At 49.6% G+C, this 18,824-nt stretch overlaps 1 protein-coding gene across 1 annotated transcript in view; it reads left to right on the top strand.

Moving 5' to 3' along the window:
* Positions 1-18,824, top strand: part of LOC147096558 (uncharacterized) — a 194,006-nt gene that overhangs the window by 166,866 nt on the left and 8,316 nt on the right. The window contains exon 3 of the transcript XR_015074937.1: positions 16,124-16,319. The gene's annotated coding sequence lies outside the window, so the exon portion shown is untranslated. The remainder of the gene's footprint in view (positions 1-16,123; positions 16,320-18,824) is intronic.

The following is an 18,824-nucleotide window of genomic DNA, read 5'->3' as shown; positions in this document are numbered from 1 at the left end:
GGGCGCCGATGAGGAATTCCATCCGAATGGGGGTCAGTTCAGATGGGATCGCCCCACGTGCTTGAGCCTCCTCAATACACCGAATGGAGTCAAGGCCCAGTGCTGCTTTCAGTGTCTTGATGGCTTTGGCCGCGAGCCGGACACTGGCCCAGGACAGGGGCTGCATCAGCTCCTCCGGCACCATCCAGCCTGCTCCTCTGCCATCGAGCAGGTCCCGGACCCTGGTCACCTTACCAGGCACAGCCATGCCCTCCGCCAGCCGCCCAATCCAGTGGTCACGGAGGTGCGGATTCCTGAGCAGCGGCTCCTGAAGGAGAGCCACCACTCCTGATGGGGGAGAACTCCACCTGGAGGCGACGCTGTTCCAGACCCATAGCAGTTCCTGGTAGAAGACAGGCAGCTCCCACAGGCAGGCACGCGCATGGCCCAATTCCACAAACAGGAGCTGCGTGTCGTAGTTGAGGCCGTGTAGCTGGTGGAAGAAATACATCGCCAGCGCACACCATCGAGGAGGATTCTCGATGTACAGGTATCTCTGCAGGGTCCGAAGATGGAACGTCGCTGCCCGGGTGTGAAGGCACACCAGCACCTGACCGCCCTCCCTAAGCGGAAGACTCAGAACCGCGGCAGAGACCCAGTGCTTATCTTTGTCCCAGAAGAAGTCGATGAGCTTCTTCTGCACCTTGGCGACAAACGCAGGGGGCGGGATCAAAGTGACCAACCGGCACCACAACATGGTGGCCACCAGCTGGTTTATGACCAGTGTTCAACCCCTGTAGGACAACACTCGGAGCAGTCCTGCCCAGCATCCTAGGCGAGCGGTGACTTTGGCCTCCAGCTCTTGCCAGTTCGCCGGCCAGGCATCTTCGGTGGGGCTGAGGTAGACGCCCAAGTAGAGAAGGTGCGTGGTGCTCCAGGCGAAGGGCCTGAACTCCTCCGGCAGGGAGTCCACCCACCACTGGCCCACCAGGAGTTCAGAACATTTCTCCCAGTTGATTCTGGTGGAGGATGCGTCCGAGTAAATCTGCTGGCATTTTCGCATCCTCCGCAAGTCAGCGGGATCCGTGACCATGAGGAGCACGTCATCAGTGTAACTCAAGAGGAAGCCCTCCATGCCCAGCCCTTGCAGAGCCAGTCCCGTCAACCTCTTCCGCAAGAGGTGCAGGAAAGGCTCCACGCAGATGGCATATAACTGACAGGACATGGGGCATCCCTGACGCACCCCACTCCTGAAGCGAAGGGGCGCTGTCAAAGACCCATTAACTTTTATCAGACACTCCGCGGCGGCATACAGAAGTCAGATTCGGGCAACGAAATGCATCCCGAACCCGAATGTGCGCAGAGTTCTGAAGAGATACTCATGATCCACCCTGGCGAAGGCCTTCTCCTGATCCAGGGAAAGAAAGGCGACCGACAGACCAGCCCTCTCGGAATGGTGGACCAGGCCCCGGACCAGATGGATGTTATCATGGATAGTCCGGCCCGGGACCGTGTAGGATTGGTCGGGGTGGATCATCTGGGCCAGCATGGTGCCAAGGCGGGCAGACATGACCCTGGCAAAAATTTTATAATCCGTGCTGAGAAAGGAGACCGGGCGCCAGTTTGTAAAAGGCGGAGATTGCCCCTCTTAGGCAGCAGGACAATGACCGCCCTGCACCAAGAGAGGAGCATCTCCCCAGTCGCCAGACCTTCCCCCAGGACCCGCACGTAGTCACCCCCCAGGATGTCCCAGAATGCCCTGTGGAACTCCACAGTCAGCCCGTCCAGCCCCGGGGACTTTCCCCTCGAGAGCTGGCCGAGGGCGCCGGTTAGCTCCGCCAAGCTTAGCGGAGCGTCCAATTTTTCAGCGCCCTCCGGGCCGACCTTTGGCAAGTCCTCCCACAAGACTCTGTGCACATCCTCGCTGGACGGATCTGGAGAGAACAGAGCCCCGTAATAGGCCCGGGTCTCCGCACTGATCCCCTCCGGATCCAAGATCCGTCTTCGGCCAGCAGCCCCAAGAGCTGCTTACAGACCCCCCGTCTTTTTTCCAGCGAGTAGAAGAAGGGGGAGCCGGAGGATCTGGGTCCGCAACCTCACGTACGTGCCTCAGAACCCGACGAGCTGCAGGTTCTTCTTTTCGTACACCTTCCGCAGGGCCGGGTCATCGACAACTTGACCGAGACGGGACTCCAGGTTGAGCACCTCCCTCTCCAACCGCCCGAACCGGACCTCCCACCTCTTGGTCGACCCCCTCGCATACTCCTGACACAAGAGACGGACGTGAGCCTTGCCCACGTCCCACCATAGCCTCAAGGAGGGGAAGCCCCCCCCGCTTCCTTCTCCAGTCGGCCCAGAACTGACAAAACGAATCCAGGAACTGCTCGTCCTCCAGCAGCAGGTTGTTAAAATGCCAGTACGCGGACCCCCCCCCAGCGTGCGCAACGGAGCGAGCTCTGCCCACACCAGGTGGTGGTCCATGCATGGCACTGGCCGCATGGAAGCCGCTGGGATGCAGGAGATGTACGCCTGGGAAATGTAAAGGCGGTCGATTCTGGACCTTCCTCCTCCAGACCTTACGTAAGTGAAGGCGCTGGAGTCGGGATGGAGATTTCGCCAGACGTCCACCAAGTCGAAGGGCCCGACCAGGTCCCTCAACTTCTCCATCACCGCAAGGCTGTACAGGGGACCCGAAAGGTCCGTTGCCTCGAGGGTGCAATTAAAATCCCCCCCGAGGATGACGCACTCGCCGACGTCGATGGAGCCCAGAAGAGCGGACATTTCTTGAAAGAAGTGCACTTGCTGTGCACCGGCCACGGGGGCATACACGTTCACTAGATGGAGCAGCATGCCCCCCAGGTGAACAGTGACCTGGAGCAAGCGGCCCAGCATTTGCTCCTTGACCCCCAAGATCTCCGGTTGAAAATGCGGGGCCAGCAAGATAGCCACTTTGCTGGAATAGTTGGAGAGATGACTCATGCTGACCCCTCCATGCCACTCCAGGAGCGATGTGGCCTCGTCCTCCGGAATGGTGTGGGTTTCTTGCAGGAAGCACACCGCATACCTCCCATCCTGGAGGACAGAGAAGTTATTAAATCTATGGCGCGCATCTCTGCTGCCGTTGATGTTGAGGCTGGCTATGGTTATCTTCATGACAAGAGCATAGTGCAACCTCTACTTAACCTAACGGGAGGAGGGAGAGCGGCCGCTATTCGACCGCCACTCCCTCAGCAGCCCAGCGAGGAACTTGTTGATCCAACGCTGCTCGCATGGCCTCACGCCCTCATCCACGCCCATGAATTTGACAGTGGCACGGACGGAGCCAATGAGCAGCACCAGATCCGACCATCTGTCTAGGGCCTTGGAGGCAGGGCAGTTCTTTCGTACGTGCCGCACCTCCTTACAGGAGTGGCACCGCACACCGTCCGACGTCCAAAAGACGCAGTGGGCAGCCCCCTCGTGGCAAACAATAAAAGTGCCCTCGGTGTCCTCCTCCCACGCCAGCTGAACAAAAAGCTGGCGCCGGAAGAAGAAGACGTGCCGGAGGCTGGCCTCCCTGCATCCGAGCGGGATGGGTGTGATCCCCGACCTCACCTCCCCCAGTTGACGTAGGTGGGGGGAGGAGGAGTGCAGCCAAAACAAAGGGCAGGACGTTTGATAAGAGGATCCTCTGCACGGTGGCCTCGAGAGGATCCACCGGCAGGAAGGTCCCACCCATGGTGAGCCCCTTGGCTACGGCCAGGGACACCGCCTGCTCCGATGCCAGGAAGAACACAGCCTTGCCGTACATTTTCGAGGTGGCAACGATGGCTGAAGGGCCGACGACCCCAGCCATGGCCTTCACGGATGCCTCGATAGTCATGTTGGGGTGAGTGTAACTCTTCACCCCGTGTTTCTTAGTGATGAGGCGGAATGGTGATGGGGCAGCAGAAGCAGTGGGAGCAGCCGTGGCCATGGCTGCCACACTTGCATATGACCTTGCTGGCCCCATCACCGGCGATGATGTGGTCACCATCGTGGGGCGCTTATTATAAAGGGCTACACCCACCCAAGTCACAGGCCCGGTGATGTTAATGGCCTCAGTGGTTGTTTTCCCTGAGCAGAGGGAGCTTTCAAAGTGAAGGCACACCTCTCCCCTTGTTGATTAAATTGGGAGAGGGGCCTTCTCCCCTCTGCTCAATGGGCAATTAATGGATATGAGGTGTCTCTTTAGAGAGAGACAAAGAGAGAGGCAAAGCGAGAGAGAAAGGGGGGTGGGAAGGAGGGAGTCCGTAGGGGCTGGGTCTCCACTCAAGATGGTGGGTGGGTGCTTGCAGGGGTGCACTCTCCAAAAAATAAGTCTCTATTGATGGTCTTCTTGTGGGGGGAGAAGATGTCTTCACCTGGGAACATAAAGCTGGAGATGCCCAGGCTCAGTCCACCACCAGGTCTTAACAACGTGATAATTAAATGATGACTTCACCTGGGCAGCTCCAGCTGTCCCAGGTCAAGCAATAGGGAGGGGTGTTTGCCAGTGGTGTGTGTGGCCTAGTTTTTACAAGAGCCACACACACTCACACACACCCCTAGATGTTTTCTTCTCCTTCTTCTTTCCTCCCCCCCACTTAAATACAAAGTCTTTATGAGAGTGCACCATGAAACACCCACCTGTAGAAGTTTTCCAACGGCTCTCTCTCCTTCTGAACAGATGTAGGATGTTCGTTTTTCTCACCTCGCTCCCTCTCCTGTAATGGAGACCAGTTGGGGAAACAGTGATGGAATGGCTTCCCTTTGTTGTTAGCTCTGGTCTGGTCTCCTGGTCTCTCCTCTCCTCTCCTCTGGCACCCCAATAGTAAATGCAGCAGCAACAGATGTGGTCCCTCCTCCTGGACACAGAGAGAGAGATCTGTCCTCTCCTCTCCTCTCTTCTGGCACAGCAGCAGAAGATTCCTGGCTGGCTATCAGGGATCCCGGGGTTCATTTTTTCTCTTTTATTTAAATCTGGTAGTACTTGTTACAACTAATCAATTACATGATAAATCCATTACATTCGTTAACCACAATAAGGCTAAGACTTTAAAAAAAACAGCAAAATTAACAGTACAAATACAATAATAAATTTTTCCAGACAAAACCAATGTCAACAATACAGGTACCCATAGTAAAAAACAATACATACCAGTCCTACTGGCAATCTGGTAACTCTTCATTTTTGCTTGGTATAACCTGTTGTCCTTTTTAAAATTTTAACATTCAAGTACAACAGTACTTATACAACTCATCAGTTACATCGTAAATCCATGGCATTCATTGACCAATTATGGTCAACAATAAATTTTACAGGTAAATCAATAATATTTACAGTACAAACTGCAACTATTTAATAAACCAAGACTCCATACACACCAGTCCAACTGGCAGCGTTCAATCATTCATTCCTCCATCCGTCCGTTTGTTCGCTCAAGCGTTAATTCCATTGTGCATGACTGTGTACATGTGTGCCATTTCTATCTGCGTGCATGCGTGCGTTCGTTCATCTGTCCGGCAGGCTTCGCGCTCACCAAGCAGGCCTTCATCCTGGGGAGCGAGGGCCCTTCATTCGGTCGAACGTAAGTTCCATTGTGTATGCGTGCGTATCATTTGTCTACCTGTGTGCATGCGTGCGTTCGTTCATCTGTCCGGCAGGCCTCACACTCACCGAGTGACCCCCGTCCTGGGGTGCGGGCCCTTCATTCGGCCAAACGTAACTTCCATTGAGTATGTGTGCGTGCATGCATATATTTGTATCCACATGCGTGCGTTCACTAGAGCGTTCGTTCGTTCGATTAAGGCTTTAACACTAAATAACACCACAATATACAAAGTCCTACAACCATATCAAAAAATCACTTAAGACTTCAAGTAAACTACTTTTAACCAGAACCCGAAACTTCTTCAAAAAACAAGCAATACCAGTTCAACGCCAGTCCCATTGGCACATCTAATAACTCCTCGTCTTCACGTGATGTTATCCAACCATATAATGTCATAATCCTTATCCACAGTCTTCAACCTTTCCACAGAAAAGAAGCCGACCACTTTCTCAAATCCTGTAAAAGAGGAAAACAAGTACTCAAATTTCCTTCTTCTTGCTGTTATCACTCTCAGGACCCAGCCATCAAGACATTGGTTATTCCTTGCCGATACACCTTGTTTTGTCTTTTATTTTCCTTTTTTCCTTTTTCACTTTTATCCCGTTCTCTTTTCCCATCTTATGGCTGTTCAAGCACCATACTATAGATAGGAACAGTCTGTCTTTCCTCCACCAAAATGGCAGCGCACAAACCCGATCCCATCACCGAAACAAAGCCTCACAGCTGCCACCAGACGAAACACAGGCGGGGCCGCTGGAACTCATTCGGGCCGGAGACCGCTCTTCAACTTTAGAAACCATGCAGCATGCTAACCCACAGCATCTCCCAACTCCACCTCTGTCGACCAGTCACTCCGCCCTGGGCCCCCCGCCTGGGGCCCTCCGTGCTGGGCCCCCTACCTGGGGTCCTCCGTGCTGGGCCTCCCGCCTTGGGTCATAGAGTCATACAGTTAAACAGCACAGAAAGAGGCCCTTCGGCCCATCGCGTCCGTGCCGGCCATCAAGCCCTGTCTAATCTAATCCCATTTTCCAGCATTTGGTCCGTAGCCTTGTATGCTATGGCATTTCAAGTGCTCATCCAAATGCTTCTTGGATGTTGTGAGGGTTCCTGCCTCTACCACCCTTTCAGGCAGTGAGTTCCAGATTCCAACCACCCTCTGAGTGAAAAAGTTTTTCCTCCAATCCCCTCTAAACCTCCTGCCCCTTACCTTGAATCTATGCCCCCTTGTTATTGACCCCTCTACTAAGGGGAAAAGTTCCTTTCTATCTACCCTATCTATGCCCCTCATAATTTTGTACACCTCAATCAGGTACCCCCTCAGCCTTCTCTGCTCCAAGGAAAACAACCACAGCCTGTCCAGTCTTTCTTCATAGCTGAAGCGCTCCAGCCCAGGTAACATCCTGGTAAATCTCCTCTGCACCCTCTCCAAAGCAATCACATCCTTCCTATAGTGTGGCGACCAGAACTGCACACAGTACTCCAGCTGTGGCCTTACCAGCGTTTTGTACAGCTCCATCATAACCTCCCTGCTCTTATATTCTATGCCTTGGCTAATGAAGGCAAGTATCCCATATGCCTTTTTAACGACCTTATCCACCTGTTCTGCTGCCTTCAGGGATCTATGTACATGCACACCAAGTTCCCTCTGATCCTTTGTCTTTCCTAGGGTCTTACCATTCATTGTGTATTCCCTTGCCTTGTTAGTCCGTCCAAAATGCATCACCTCACACTTTTCAGGGTTAAATTCCATTTGCCACTGTTCCGCCCATCTGACCAACCCATCTATATCATCCTGTAGCCTGAGGCGTCCCTCCTCGCTATTTACCACCCCACCAATTTTCGTGTCATCTGTGAACTTACTGATCATACCTTTTACATTCTCATCGAAATCATTAATGTAGACCAAAAACAGCAAGGGACCCAGCACTGATCCCTTTGGTAACCCACTGGACACAGGCTTCCAGTCACAAAAACAACCTTCCACCATCACCCTCTGCCTTCTGCCACTAAGCCAGTTTTGGATCCAATGTGCCAAGGCACCCTGGATCCCATGGGCTCTTACCTTCCTGACCAGTCTCCTATGCAGGACTTTATCAAAAGCCTTACTGAAATCCATGTAAACCGCATCCACTGCACTACCCTCATCCACACACCTAGTCACCCCCTCGAAATATTCAATCAAATTGGTCAGACATGATCTTCCCTTGACAAAGCCATGCTGGCTATCCCTAATTAATCCTTGCCTCTCCAAATGGAGACTAATTCTGTCCCTCAGAATTTTTTTCCAATAATTTCCCTACCACTGATGTTAGGCTCACTGGCCTGTAATTCCCTGGTTTATCCCTACTACCCTTCTTGAATAATGGTACTACGTTAGCTGTTCTCCAGTCCTCTGGCACATCCCCTGTGGCCAGAGAGGTTCTGAAAATTTGTGTCAGAGCCCCTGCAATCTCCTCCTTTGCCTCACATAGCAGCCTGGGATACATCTCATCCGGGCCTGGGGATTTATCCACTTTTAAGCCTGCTAAAACCGCTAGTACCTCCTCCCTCTCGATGCTAATATGTTCAAGTATATCACAGTCCCCCTGCCCGATTTCTATGTCCACATCGTCCTTCTCCATAGTGAACACAGATGCAAAAAAATCATTTAAAACCCCACCTACATCTTCTGGCTCTACACACAGCTTGCCACTTTGGTCCCTAATGGGCCCTACTCTTTCCCTAGTTATCCTCTTGCCCTTAATATACTTATAAAACACCTTAGGATTTTCCTTTATTTTGCTCGCCAGTGTTATTTCATGGCCCCTCCTCGCTCTCCTAATTTCGTTTTTATTATCCCCCTGCACTTTTTATACTCCTCTAGGGCTTCCTCTGTCTTTAGCCCTTTGTATCTGCCAAAAGCCCCCCATATTTTCCTAATCCATTCTCGTATATCCCTTGACATCCAAGGTTCCCTGGGCTTGTTGGTCCCACCCTTGACCTTTATGGGAACATGTTGCCATTGTACTCTCTCAATTTCCTTTCTGAAAGACTCCCATTGCTCCGATGTGGATTTTCCTTCAAGTAGCTGATCCCAGTCCACATTGGCCAGATCCTGCCTTATCATATTAAAATCGGCCTTCCCCCAATTTGGAACCTTTATTTCTGGTCCATCCTTGTGCTTTTCCATGACTACCTTAAATCTCACCGAATTATGGTCACTGTCACCAAAGTGCTCACCTACTAACACTTCTACCACTTGCCCGGCCTCATTCCCTAGAATTAGGTCCAGTACCGCCCCCTCTCTTGTAGGACTTTCTATATGCTGGCTCAAAAAGCTCTCCTGGATGCACTTTAAGAATTCTGCACCCTCTAAGCCTTTCACACTCTGACTATCCCAGTTAACATTGGGGAAGTTGAAATCCCCCACTATTATTACCCTATTATTTGCACATTTCTCTGAGACTTGCCTACATATCTATTCCTCTATCTCCCCCTGACTGTTTGGGGGCCTATAGTACACTCTCAGCAAAGTGCTTGCCCCCTTTTTGTTTTTAAGTTCAACCCATATGACCTCATTAGAGGAACCTGTTAATATATCATCCCTCCTTACAGCAGTAATTTACTCCTTAATTAATATTTTGCGACAACCCCTCCTCTTTTACCCCCTCCTCTGTCTCGCCTGAAGATTCTATACCCCGGAATATTGAGCTGCCAGTCTTGCCCCACCCTCAAACATGTCTTCGTGATAGCAACAATATCATACTCCCATGTGTTCATCAACAACTTCAGTTCATCCACCTTATTCGTAAGACTCCTTGCATTAAAATAAATGCCATTCAGCCTTGCCCCACTCCCTTGTGCCGTTACATATTTGCTCTGCCTTCCAGTCTGTCTTGTTTTTTCCTCTATATTTGGCTGTACATCACCCCCTATTATAGCTCCACTCTGTATCCCATCCCCCTGCCAAGTTAGTTTAAACCCCCCCCCGAACAGTGCTAGCAAACCTCCCCGCAAGGATATTTGTCCCGTTCTGGTTCAGGTGCAACCCGTCCGACTTGTAAAAGTCCCACCTTCCCCAGAAGCAGGCCCAGTGATCCAGGAAACTAAAGCCCTCCTTCCTGCACCAACTCTTTAGCCACGCATTCATCTGCTCTATCCTCCTATTCCTATACTCACTAGCACGTGGCACTGGGAGTAATCCAGAGATTACAACCCTTGAGGTCCTGCTCTTTAATCTGCTACCTAGCTCCCTAAATTCTTGCTGCAGGACCTCATCCCTCTTCCTACCCATGTCATTGGTCCCAATATGAACCACGACCTCTGACTGTTCACCCTCCCCCTTCAGAATGCCCTGCAGCCGTTCAGTTACATCCTTGACCCTGGCACCAGGGAGGCAACAAACCATCCTGGAGTCACGTCTGCGGCCACAGAAACGTCTTTCTGTTCCCCTTACGATAGAATCCCCTACCGCTATTGCTCTCCCAGTCTTTTTCCTCCCTTCCTGAGCAGCAGAAGCATCCCTGGTGCCAGGAAGTTGGCTGCTGCTGTCTTCCTCTGGTAAGTCATCCCCCTCAACAGTATCCAAATCGGTATACCTGTTTGAAAGGGGGATGGCCACAGGGGTCCCCTGCACTACCTGCCTGCCTCTACTGCTCTGCCTGATGGTAACCCATTTCCCTTCTGCCTGTGCAGCCCTTACCTGCGGTGTGACCAACTCACTAAATGTGTTATCCACGACCCTCTCAGCATCGCAAATGCTCCAAAACTCATCCATCCGCAGCTCCAGCACCGCAATGCGGTCTACTAGTAGCTGCAGCTGGATACATTTCTGGCACACATGGTCGTCAGGGACACAGGCAGCGTCCCTGATTTCCCACATAAAGCAAGAGGAGCATAACACGGGGCTGGGCTGTCCTGACATGCCTTACCCTTTAATTCATTTAAATTAAAACAATACCACCAATTTAATGATATACTCAAGGGCGCTTGCCTGCCAGCCGTCCCCGCTACACCACAGAGACCCTAGAAACTATAAACCACAGAATTTAAGTTCTGTAAAGAAGGAGAAAGAGTAAATACTTACCAACCAATCACTTACCTGATTTCTGGTGATGTCACACTTTACCTCTCTCCTTCGCTCCACAGATGCTGCCTGACCCGCTGAGTATTTCCAGCATTTTCTGTTTTTATTAAAGAAACGAGGGAGTGATTGCTGACAGGAAGAATGTTGGGTTGTCCTGCGCATGCGCACCTCCCTGGCGGCTGAGGTGAAACACCGACTCGCCCCCACCTGAGCCGGTCACGCATACCAGATGTTGCGGCTCTGCATGCACGCCCGATGTTCCAACCGCGGTGTGGTGTATGTGCCTTTAAGAGCCCCTGTCTACTGTAATACCGGTAGTGGCCACTCGGGCTATATAAGCCTGTATAGTGTCTTGTATCTTTTAGTCCACCTCCAGACTTTGTTCAGTAAACACCTGTTAAACCAACTCCTGCATTCCGTGTCTCCATTAACACACGGATACAACAGTGGCGACGAATTGGAAATGGACTTACCTGCAATTCGGCAGCGCCTCAAGGAGATCGATTCCTCAGATGAAGGTCGAAGAAGAAAAAAAAAAGAAAAAACTGTGGTTTCACCAGCTAGCCGGGCTGGTGGCAGGTACTGCAATAATCCTTCCTGGGCGGCGGGCTGGGGCTCGATCGGCTGGCTCTGCAGCGGGGCCGAGCAGTGAAGGCGGAGGCAAACAGAGACGGAGGATGGAGCACTAGGGAGACGGCCAGCGCTGCAAAGCAGGTCGGCGTTCGGACCAAGCAGAGGGAGGGAAAAGTCCCAGAGAGTCCGGCGGGAATGAGTCTCCAACTATTAAAAATATCTGTATGAATAAAAACCGCGGAGAACAGCATTGTCAGCAGCGGCAGCGGCGGGAAAGCATGGGAGGCGCCATTTTTTCTCGGCAGGGAAGAAAGGAAAGCGCGGGAGGCGCCATTTTTTTTCAGGATGCCTAAGACTGGCAATATTACTGCTTTCGATAGTGATGTAGAGGATTGGACCACATATGTTGAAAGAGTGGAGGTATATTGCACAGCGAATGAAATAGAGGATGATAAAAAGGCATCTGTACTTCTAAATCTAATGGGTGCAAGGACATACGGGCTGTTATGAAACTTAATCACTCCAGCCAAACCGATGGACAAGAATTTTAAGGAGATTGTTGATACCCTACAGGAGCACTTAAACCCAACACTGCTGCTGATAGCGGAACGATTCAAATTCTTCAGGAGGAATCAGCACAAGAATGAAAGTAATGCTGATTACCTCACCGAATTAAGGAAGCTGTCAAAGCACTGCCAATCTGGGGCAGGACTGGCAGATTCTCTTCGAGACAAATTTGTCTGCGGTCTCCTAAGTGAAGGAACACAGAAAAGGCTACTTTCTGAGAAAGATTTAACACTGGACAAGGCTTTCAGTGTGTCTGTATCATACGAAGCAGCAGCAAGAGGAGCTGCAGAGATACAACAAAAGCCACAGGACTTCGGCACCCATGAAATGACACAGGGTTTCGAGAGATGTTATCGCTGCGGCAGATCCACCCATGACCAGAGGGACTGCTGGTTCAAGGACAAGGCATGCAGGCAATGCGGAAAGATGGGACACATTGCACGTGTATGCCGATCTGGAAACAAAAAATCCACTGACAGAAAAAAAATCAATAAGGAAAAGTACAGAAAGGTACAAATGATGACGGACAGTAGCTCCGAAGACCAGAAGAGCGATAGCGACTCCGGAAACAAGAGACTAAGCTGTCTCAAATTACATAATGTAATTGCCAAAGAAGATTACCAGACCATTTGGGTTACCCTCACGATAGCGGGGTCCCCAGTTAAAATGGAGCTAGATACAGGATCAGCTCTGACCGTCATAAGTCGACGGGATTACGAGCGGCTATTTCCACATATACCTTTGAAAGACACATCCATTATCTTGAAAACATATACGGGGCAGAAAGTATACCCCAGAGGGAAAATAAGGGTGCCTGTTGTATACAACGGCAAGGAAATACAGAAGTTGTATTTATACATTCTGCAAGATGGTGGTCCACCGCTGTTGGGACGTGAATGGATCAGGAAGATACATTTAGACTGGCACTCCATTCAGGTACTGACGGTGACCAGTAAGAAAAAAAATGATGATGACGTCATACCTGAATGATTAAAAGACATCTTGGCCAACGCCAAAGAAGTGTTTCAACAGGAACTAGGAACCTTGAAAGGCGTCACCGCCTCAATAAAAGTGGAAGATGCGGCAATTCCCAAGTTTTTTAAGGCAAGGCCGGTGCCATACGCAATTCGTCCAGCAGTCGAGGCAGAGCTGGAGAATTTGGAAAAGGCAGGCGTGTTATCCAAGATAGATTGGAGCGAGTGGGCAACACCCATCGTCCCGGTCATGAAGAAAACGTTGAATAATGATAAATCTGAAGAACAGAGAAAAATTCGCATCTATGGAGACTTCAAGGTGACTGTAAACCCGGTCCTTCACATGGTACAGTATCCTCTTCCGAGGATAGAAGATATTTTCGCCTCACTATCCGGACGGAAACGTTTCACCAAAATTGACTTGGCACAGGCATATCTACAGATGGAGGTTGAGGAGGCCTCTAAAAAGTATCTCACGATAAACACACACAAAGGCCTGTACCAGTACAATCGACTGGTTTTTGGAGTAGCATCAGCTACAGCTATCTGGCAAAGAGCTATGGAGCAAGTCCTGCAAGGGATTCCGGGGACTCAATGCTACCTAGATGACATCCTTGTAACAGGAGAAAATGACAACGAGCACCTTGCCAATTTGGAGCAGGTGCTCACTAGGCTGAGAGAACGGGGCCTACGAGCAAATCGCCACAAGTGCAAATTTTTCCAGAAACAAATATCATATTGTGGCCACATAATTACCGAAGAAGGGTTGCATAAGTCACCTGAAAAAATTGAAGCAGTCATATAAGCCCCAGCATCTGAAAATGTCTCACAATTAAGGTAGTTCCTGGGATTGATAAATTACTATCATGAATTTTTACCGAACTTGTCAACTGTTCTGCACCCTCTTAACGAACTGCTACAAACGGGAGTAATTTGGAAATGGAGCGAAGACTGTAAACGTGCCTTCCATAAATGCAAAGGCTTGATCACGTCCAAGGAAGTTTTGGCTCATTATAACCCATCACTGCCAATCAGACTGGCGTGCGATGCATCCCCTTATGGTGCAGGAGCGGTATTATCGCATAGATTCCCTGATGGCTCGGAGCGGCCGATAGCTGTTGCGTCACGCTCATTGAACTCAGCTGAGCGTAACTATGCCCAGATCGACAGGGAAGCACTCAGCCTGGTATGGGGAGTGAAGAAATTCAACCATTACCTACACGGACAAAAATTTACCTTCTTGACTGACCATCAACCCCTCGTCTCCATATTCAACCCTAAAAAGGGCGTTCCCATTATGACAGCGCAAAGGCTACTGAGGTGGTCCCTTTTCCTAGGGGCACACCAATATGACATAGAATACAAAGGATCAAAACAGCATGGAAATGCTGACGGTTTATCGTGTTTACCATTGCCAACAGTAGAAGAGGCACCTACAGTGGACCCAGTGGAGATGTTGCACTCAACCATGTTGGAATGTCTACCAGTAACAAATTCTACCATTGAAAAGGAAACGAGAAATGACCCGACTCTCTCACGAGTCTACGATTTAATGGTGAAGGGATGGCCAGCACATGGCGAATGACTGTTGCCAGCATTCTCGCAAAGAAGAGACCAGCTGTCAGTGTGCCGAGGAACCTTGATGTGTGGATCGAGAGTGGTGCTTCCACCCAAACTCCAGGATAAAGTGTTAAAGGAGCTTCACGAGGGGCATCTGGGTGGAGTGAAAATGAAGAACCTAGCCAGAGCTTTTGTGTGGTGGCCAGGTATCGATGGAGACATCGAAGAAATGACCAAGGCTGTCTAGGATGCCAGAAGGTCCAAAACGCCCCACCACAAGCCCCTCTACATCTATGGGAGTGGCCCTCATCTCCATGGCAAAGGGTACACATCGACTTTGCTGGTCCATTTATGGACTCAATGTTCTTAATCGCGGTTGATGCACACTCCAAGTGGCCGGAGGTAATAAAGATGTCCTCCACCACCACGGAAAAAACCATCACAGTATTAAGGACCATATTTGCCAGGAATGGGCTGCCTGAACAGATCTGTTCTGATAATGGACCGCAATTTGTGCCCGAAGAATTCAGGAAGTTCTTAAAAAACAATAGGGTTAAGCACTACACGTCCGCCCCATACCATCCTGCCACCAATGGATTGGCTGAAAGGGTTGTCCAGACCTTCAAGAAGGCCATAAAGGCCATCAGTAATGAAGACATAAATCTACAGCATAATGTAGATAACTTCTTGTTTGCATACAGGAATGCAACACATGTGGTTACAAACCAAACTCCCGCCATGATGTTTTTCAATAGAAGACTAAGATGCCGGCTGGATTTGAGCAAGCCAAACATCAGAAGGGACGTAGAGAACCGGCAATTTCAAGGCATGAATGAAAGGCCAACTAGAACCTTCCAGATAGGTCAACAAGTTTTGGCCCGGGACTACCGTACCGAGAAATGGCAGCCTGGAACTATTTGCACACGACTAGGACCGCTGATGTATACCGTGGACATTGGAGAAAGCATAATAAGGCGCCATGCTGACCAGATCATAGAGCCATCCGAAAAGGGACAACCTACACCACAACTCCATACGCCTAATGATGAAGCACAGATACCCATAGTATCTACCTCCGATCCGGTGATACTGGAACCAGATGAACCCGACACTGGCATTCAAGCCGAATCGACCTTGCCAAAAGAACCTACTACACCACCGAAAACTACTACACCACCGAGGCATTATCCGGACCGAGTCAGGAAGCCTCCAGAGAGACTGACTTATAATTGATTAACTGCAGCAAATGTGTAGATTATTGTTCTTGTAAACATGTTAATTAGTGATTACTTAAAATGTTATGTACTGGTTGTCTAAAAGGGGAGGAATTGTGGTGTATGTGCCATTAAGAGCCCCTGTGTACTGTAATACTGGTAGTGGCCACTCGGGCTATATAAGCCTGTATAGTGTCTTGTATCTTTTAGTTCACCTCCAGACTTTGTTCAGTAAACACTTGTTAAACCAACTCCTGCATTCCGTGTCTCCATTAACACACGGATACAACACGCGGGGTTTTGTGTGCTGAGCATGAGCGTTGCGGACCGATCAGGATGGGCGATTGTAGAGCAGGAGGGAGAGCGTGGGTGCCATGAGCACATGCGCGGGACTCAGTCAACAGAGCGCTTTCTGCAGCACCGGGGCTTGTGGGTATTACAGCCACCATTACTGCTGATCCTTTCAACCAACCTGTGCAGCAGCTGGAGCCTGAAAATCAGCTTCACTGCCCCTAGGTTCGGAAAGGGGAAAATTAAACAACAGTTTGCCTCTGATCCTTTTCTGATCTCAATTTACAGGGTTATAGAAGTGGAGCAGTTACAGGCGAGAAGCTCAGACCAAACATCACATCAAGATCTGACAGAGTCGCTGGATTCATCAGGACCTGAATATCATCGGCCTTTGCACATGGAAGGACAGAGCAGGGATCGCAACGCAAACAAACTGCACACGTGTTCAGTGTGTGGACGCAGATTCAGCCGATCGTCTGACCTGGTGAGACACGTGCACCGTCACACCGGGGAGAAACCGGGTAAAGGTGGGGATGGCGGGAAGGGCTTCAGTTCCCCGTTTGCATTGGAAGTTGAACGGCGCAGTCACACCAGGGACAGTCCGTTCACCTGCTCCGTGTGTGGAAAGGGATTTGTTTGTTCATCCCACCTGCAAACACACCAGGGAGTTCACACTGGAGAGAGACCATTTCAGTGTCCTAACTGTGGGAAGAGCTTTAAAAGCCCCGGGGAACTGAAGGGGCACTAGTGAGGTCACACTGATGAGAGGCCGTTTAACTGTCCCTCAGCACTGCTCACTGCCTCCTCTCCCTTAGCCAATTATATACCCAAATTACCATCAGCCCTTTTCTTCCCTCTGCTCCTATTTTCCGAGTAAGTCTCTTACGTGGTATTTTATCAAATGCCTTTTGAAAGTCCATATATATAACATCTACTGCACTACCTTCATCAACCCTCTGTTACTTCATCAAATAACTCAATCAGGTTAGTCAGACACGATTTACCTTTAACAAATCCATACTGGCTGTCCCTTATTAACCCATGCTTCTCCAAGTGAGAATTAATTTTGTCCTTGCCAATGGTCTCTAGTCGTTCACCCACACTGACATTAGGCTGATTGGCCTGTAGTTACCAGGTTTATCCCTCTCCCCTTTTTTAGACAGGGGTGTAACATTTGCAATCCTCCAGTCCTCTGTCACCACTCCCATATATCTGAGGGAGATTGAAAGATTGTGGTCAGAGCTTCTGCTGTCTCCACCCTAGCTTCCCTCTGCAATCTAGGATGCATTACATCTGGACTGGGTGACTTGTTAACTATGAGTGATGACAACATATTTAGCACCTCCTTTCTATCCATTTTTATCCAATTTCTCTACTCTCCCCTCCTCTACTGCAACATGAACTTCATCCTCTTCTTTTGTGGAGACAGATGCTAAGTACTCATTCAGTACCTCAGCCATGCCCTCTGCCTCTGTATGATGAGCTCCTATTTGGTCCCTAATTGGCCCTACCATTCCTTTAACTATCCTTTTACTTTTCATACGTTTATAGAAGATTTTGGGGTTCTCTTTTATGTTACCCGCTAATCTTTTCTCATATTCTCTCTTTGCCCTTATATCCTGTTTCAATTTCCCCCACACTCTCTGTATTCTCCTGGTTTTTGACTGTATTCTGTACCTGACATTTGTCGTAAACCTCCTTTTTCTGTTTTATTCTAACCTCGATGTCCTTTGTCATCGGGAGCCCTAGCTTTGGATGGCCCATCTTTCCTCCTTATGGGAATATGCTTGGTTTGTACCCGAACTATCTCAGCCTTGAAGACCTGCCATTGGTCATTCACTGTTTTCCTGGACAACCTTTGTTTCCAGTCCACCTGTGCTCGATCCCTTCTCAAATCACTGCAATTGGCTCTCTTCCAGTTGGGTATTTTCACCATTGATTCTTCTTTGTCCCTTTCCATAACTACTTTAAACCTAATGATATTGTGATCACTGTTAACCAGATCCCTCCTGTCCCAGAACCGATGAGAGACCCTTTAAATGTTCTGACTGTGCAAAGAGGTTTCAGAGTTCATCCAACCTGCTGAGTCACCAGCGAGTTCACACAGATCTTCAAAAAAAGGAAAATGTTTTGGAAAGGCTGGCGACACTAAAGATTCATAGCCATCTCAGAGTAGTGTCCCTTTAATTACAATCTCGCAGAACAAGATGAATCGCTGTCCCTTTAACTGCCACAAATCCCTGTGTGGAGGAGAAGGGAGATACAGTCTGTCCCAGTAACTGTCGCAGAACAGAATCAGCGACCCTGTCCCATAAGGGTTTGACCCTCCCCCACTCCCTGCTTTTCCTCAAGTGTCTGATCCTTAAAATTCTCAGCCTTGTTTTCAATTCCCTCCGTGGCCACGCCCCTCCCTATCTCTGTAATCTCTTCCAGCCTCTACAACCCCCCAGAGATATTTGCGCTTCTCTAAATCCGGCCTCTTGAGCATCCCCGATTTTAATCGCTCCACCATTGGCGGCCGTGCCTTCAGTTGCCTGGGCACTGAGCTCTGGAATTCCTTCCCTAAACCTCTCCATCACTCTATCTCTCTCTCTCCTTCTTTAAGATGCTCCTTAAAACCTACTTCTTTGACCAAGCTTTTGGTCATCTGCCCGAATATCTCCTTATGTGGCTCGGTGTCAAATTTTGTTTTGTAATGCTCCTGTGAAGAGCCTTGGGATGTTTTACGACATTAAAGGCGTTGTTGTTTCCTGAAACTAATAATAAATTCCGCAGAGGGAAAAAAACTTGTACTTTTACTCCCAAATATTAAAAAGTTTGTTCTACAGAAGCACGGGGTTTATCTGCTTTGATTGAAGAATTTAAAAAGTCTCTATTAAAATCTGAGCCAGTGTGTTGTGAGCCAAAGAGCCTTGTGTCCAATGCGGGGAATAAAGGCCCACAGCCTCCCCGGGCCCCGGGCCCTGAACAAGGGACTGGAGAAACTCGC

Source organism: Somniosus microcephalus, unplaced genomic scaffold, assembly GCF_052327205.1.
Source record: "Somniosus microcephalus isolate GS21.2 unplaced genomic scaffold, FLI_Smic_1.0 unresolved_chr1, whole genome shotgun sequence".
Taxonomy (NCBI): Eukaryota; Metazoa; Chordata; class Chondrichthyes; order Squaliformes; family Somniosidae; genus Somniosus; species Somniosus microcephalus.
This window is presented reverse-complemented; position numbering and strand designations above follow the sequence as displayed.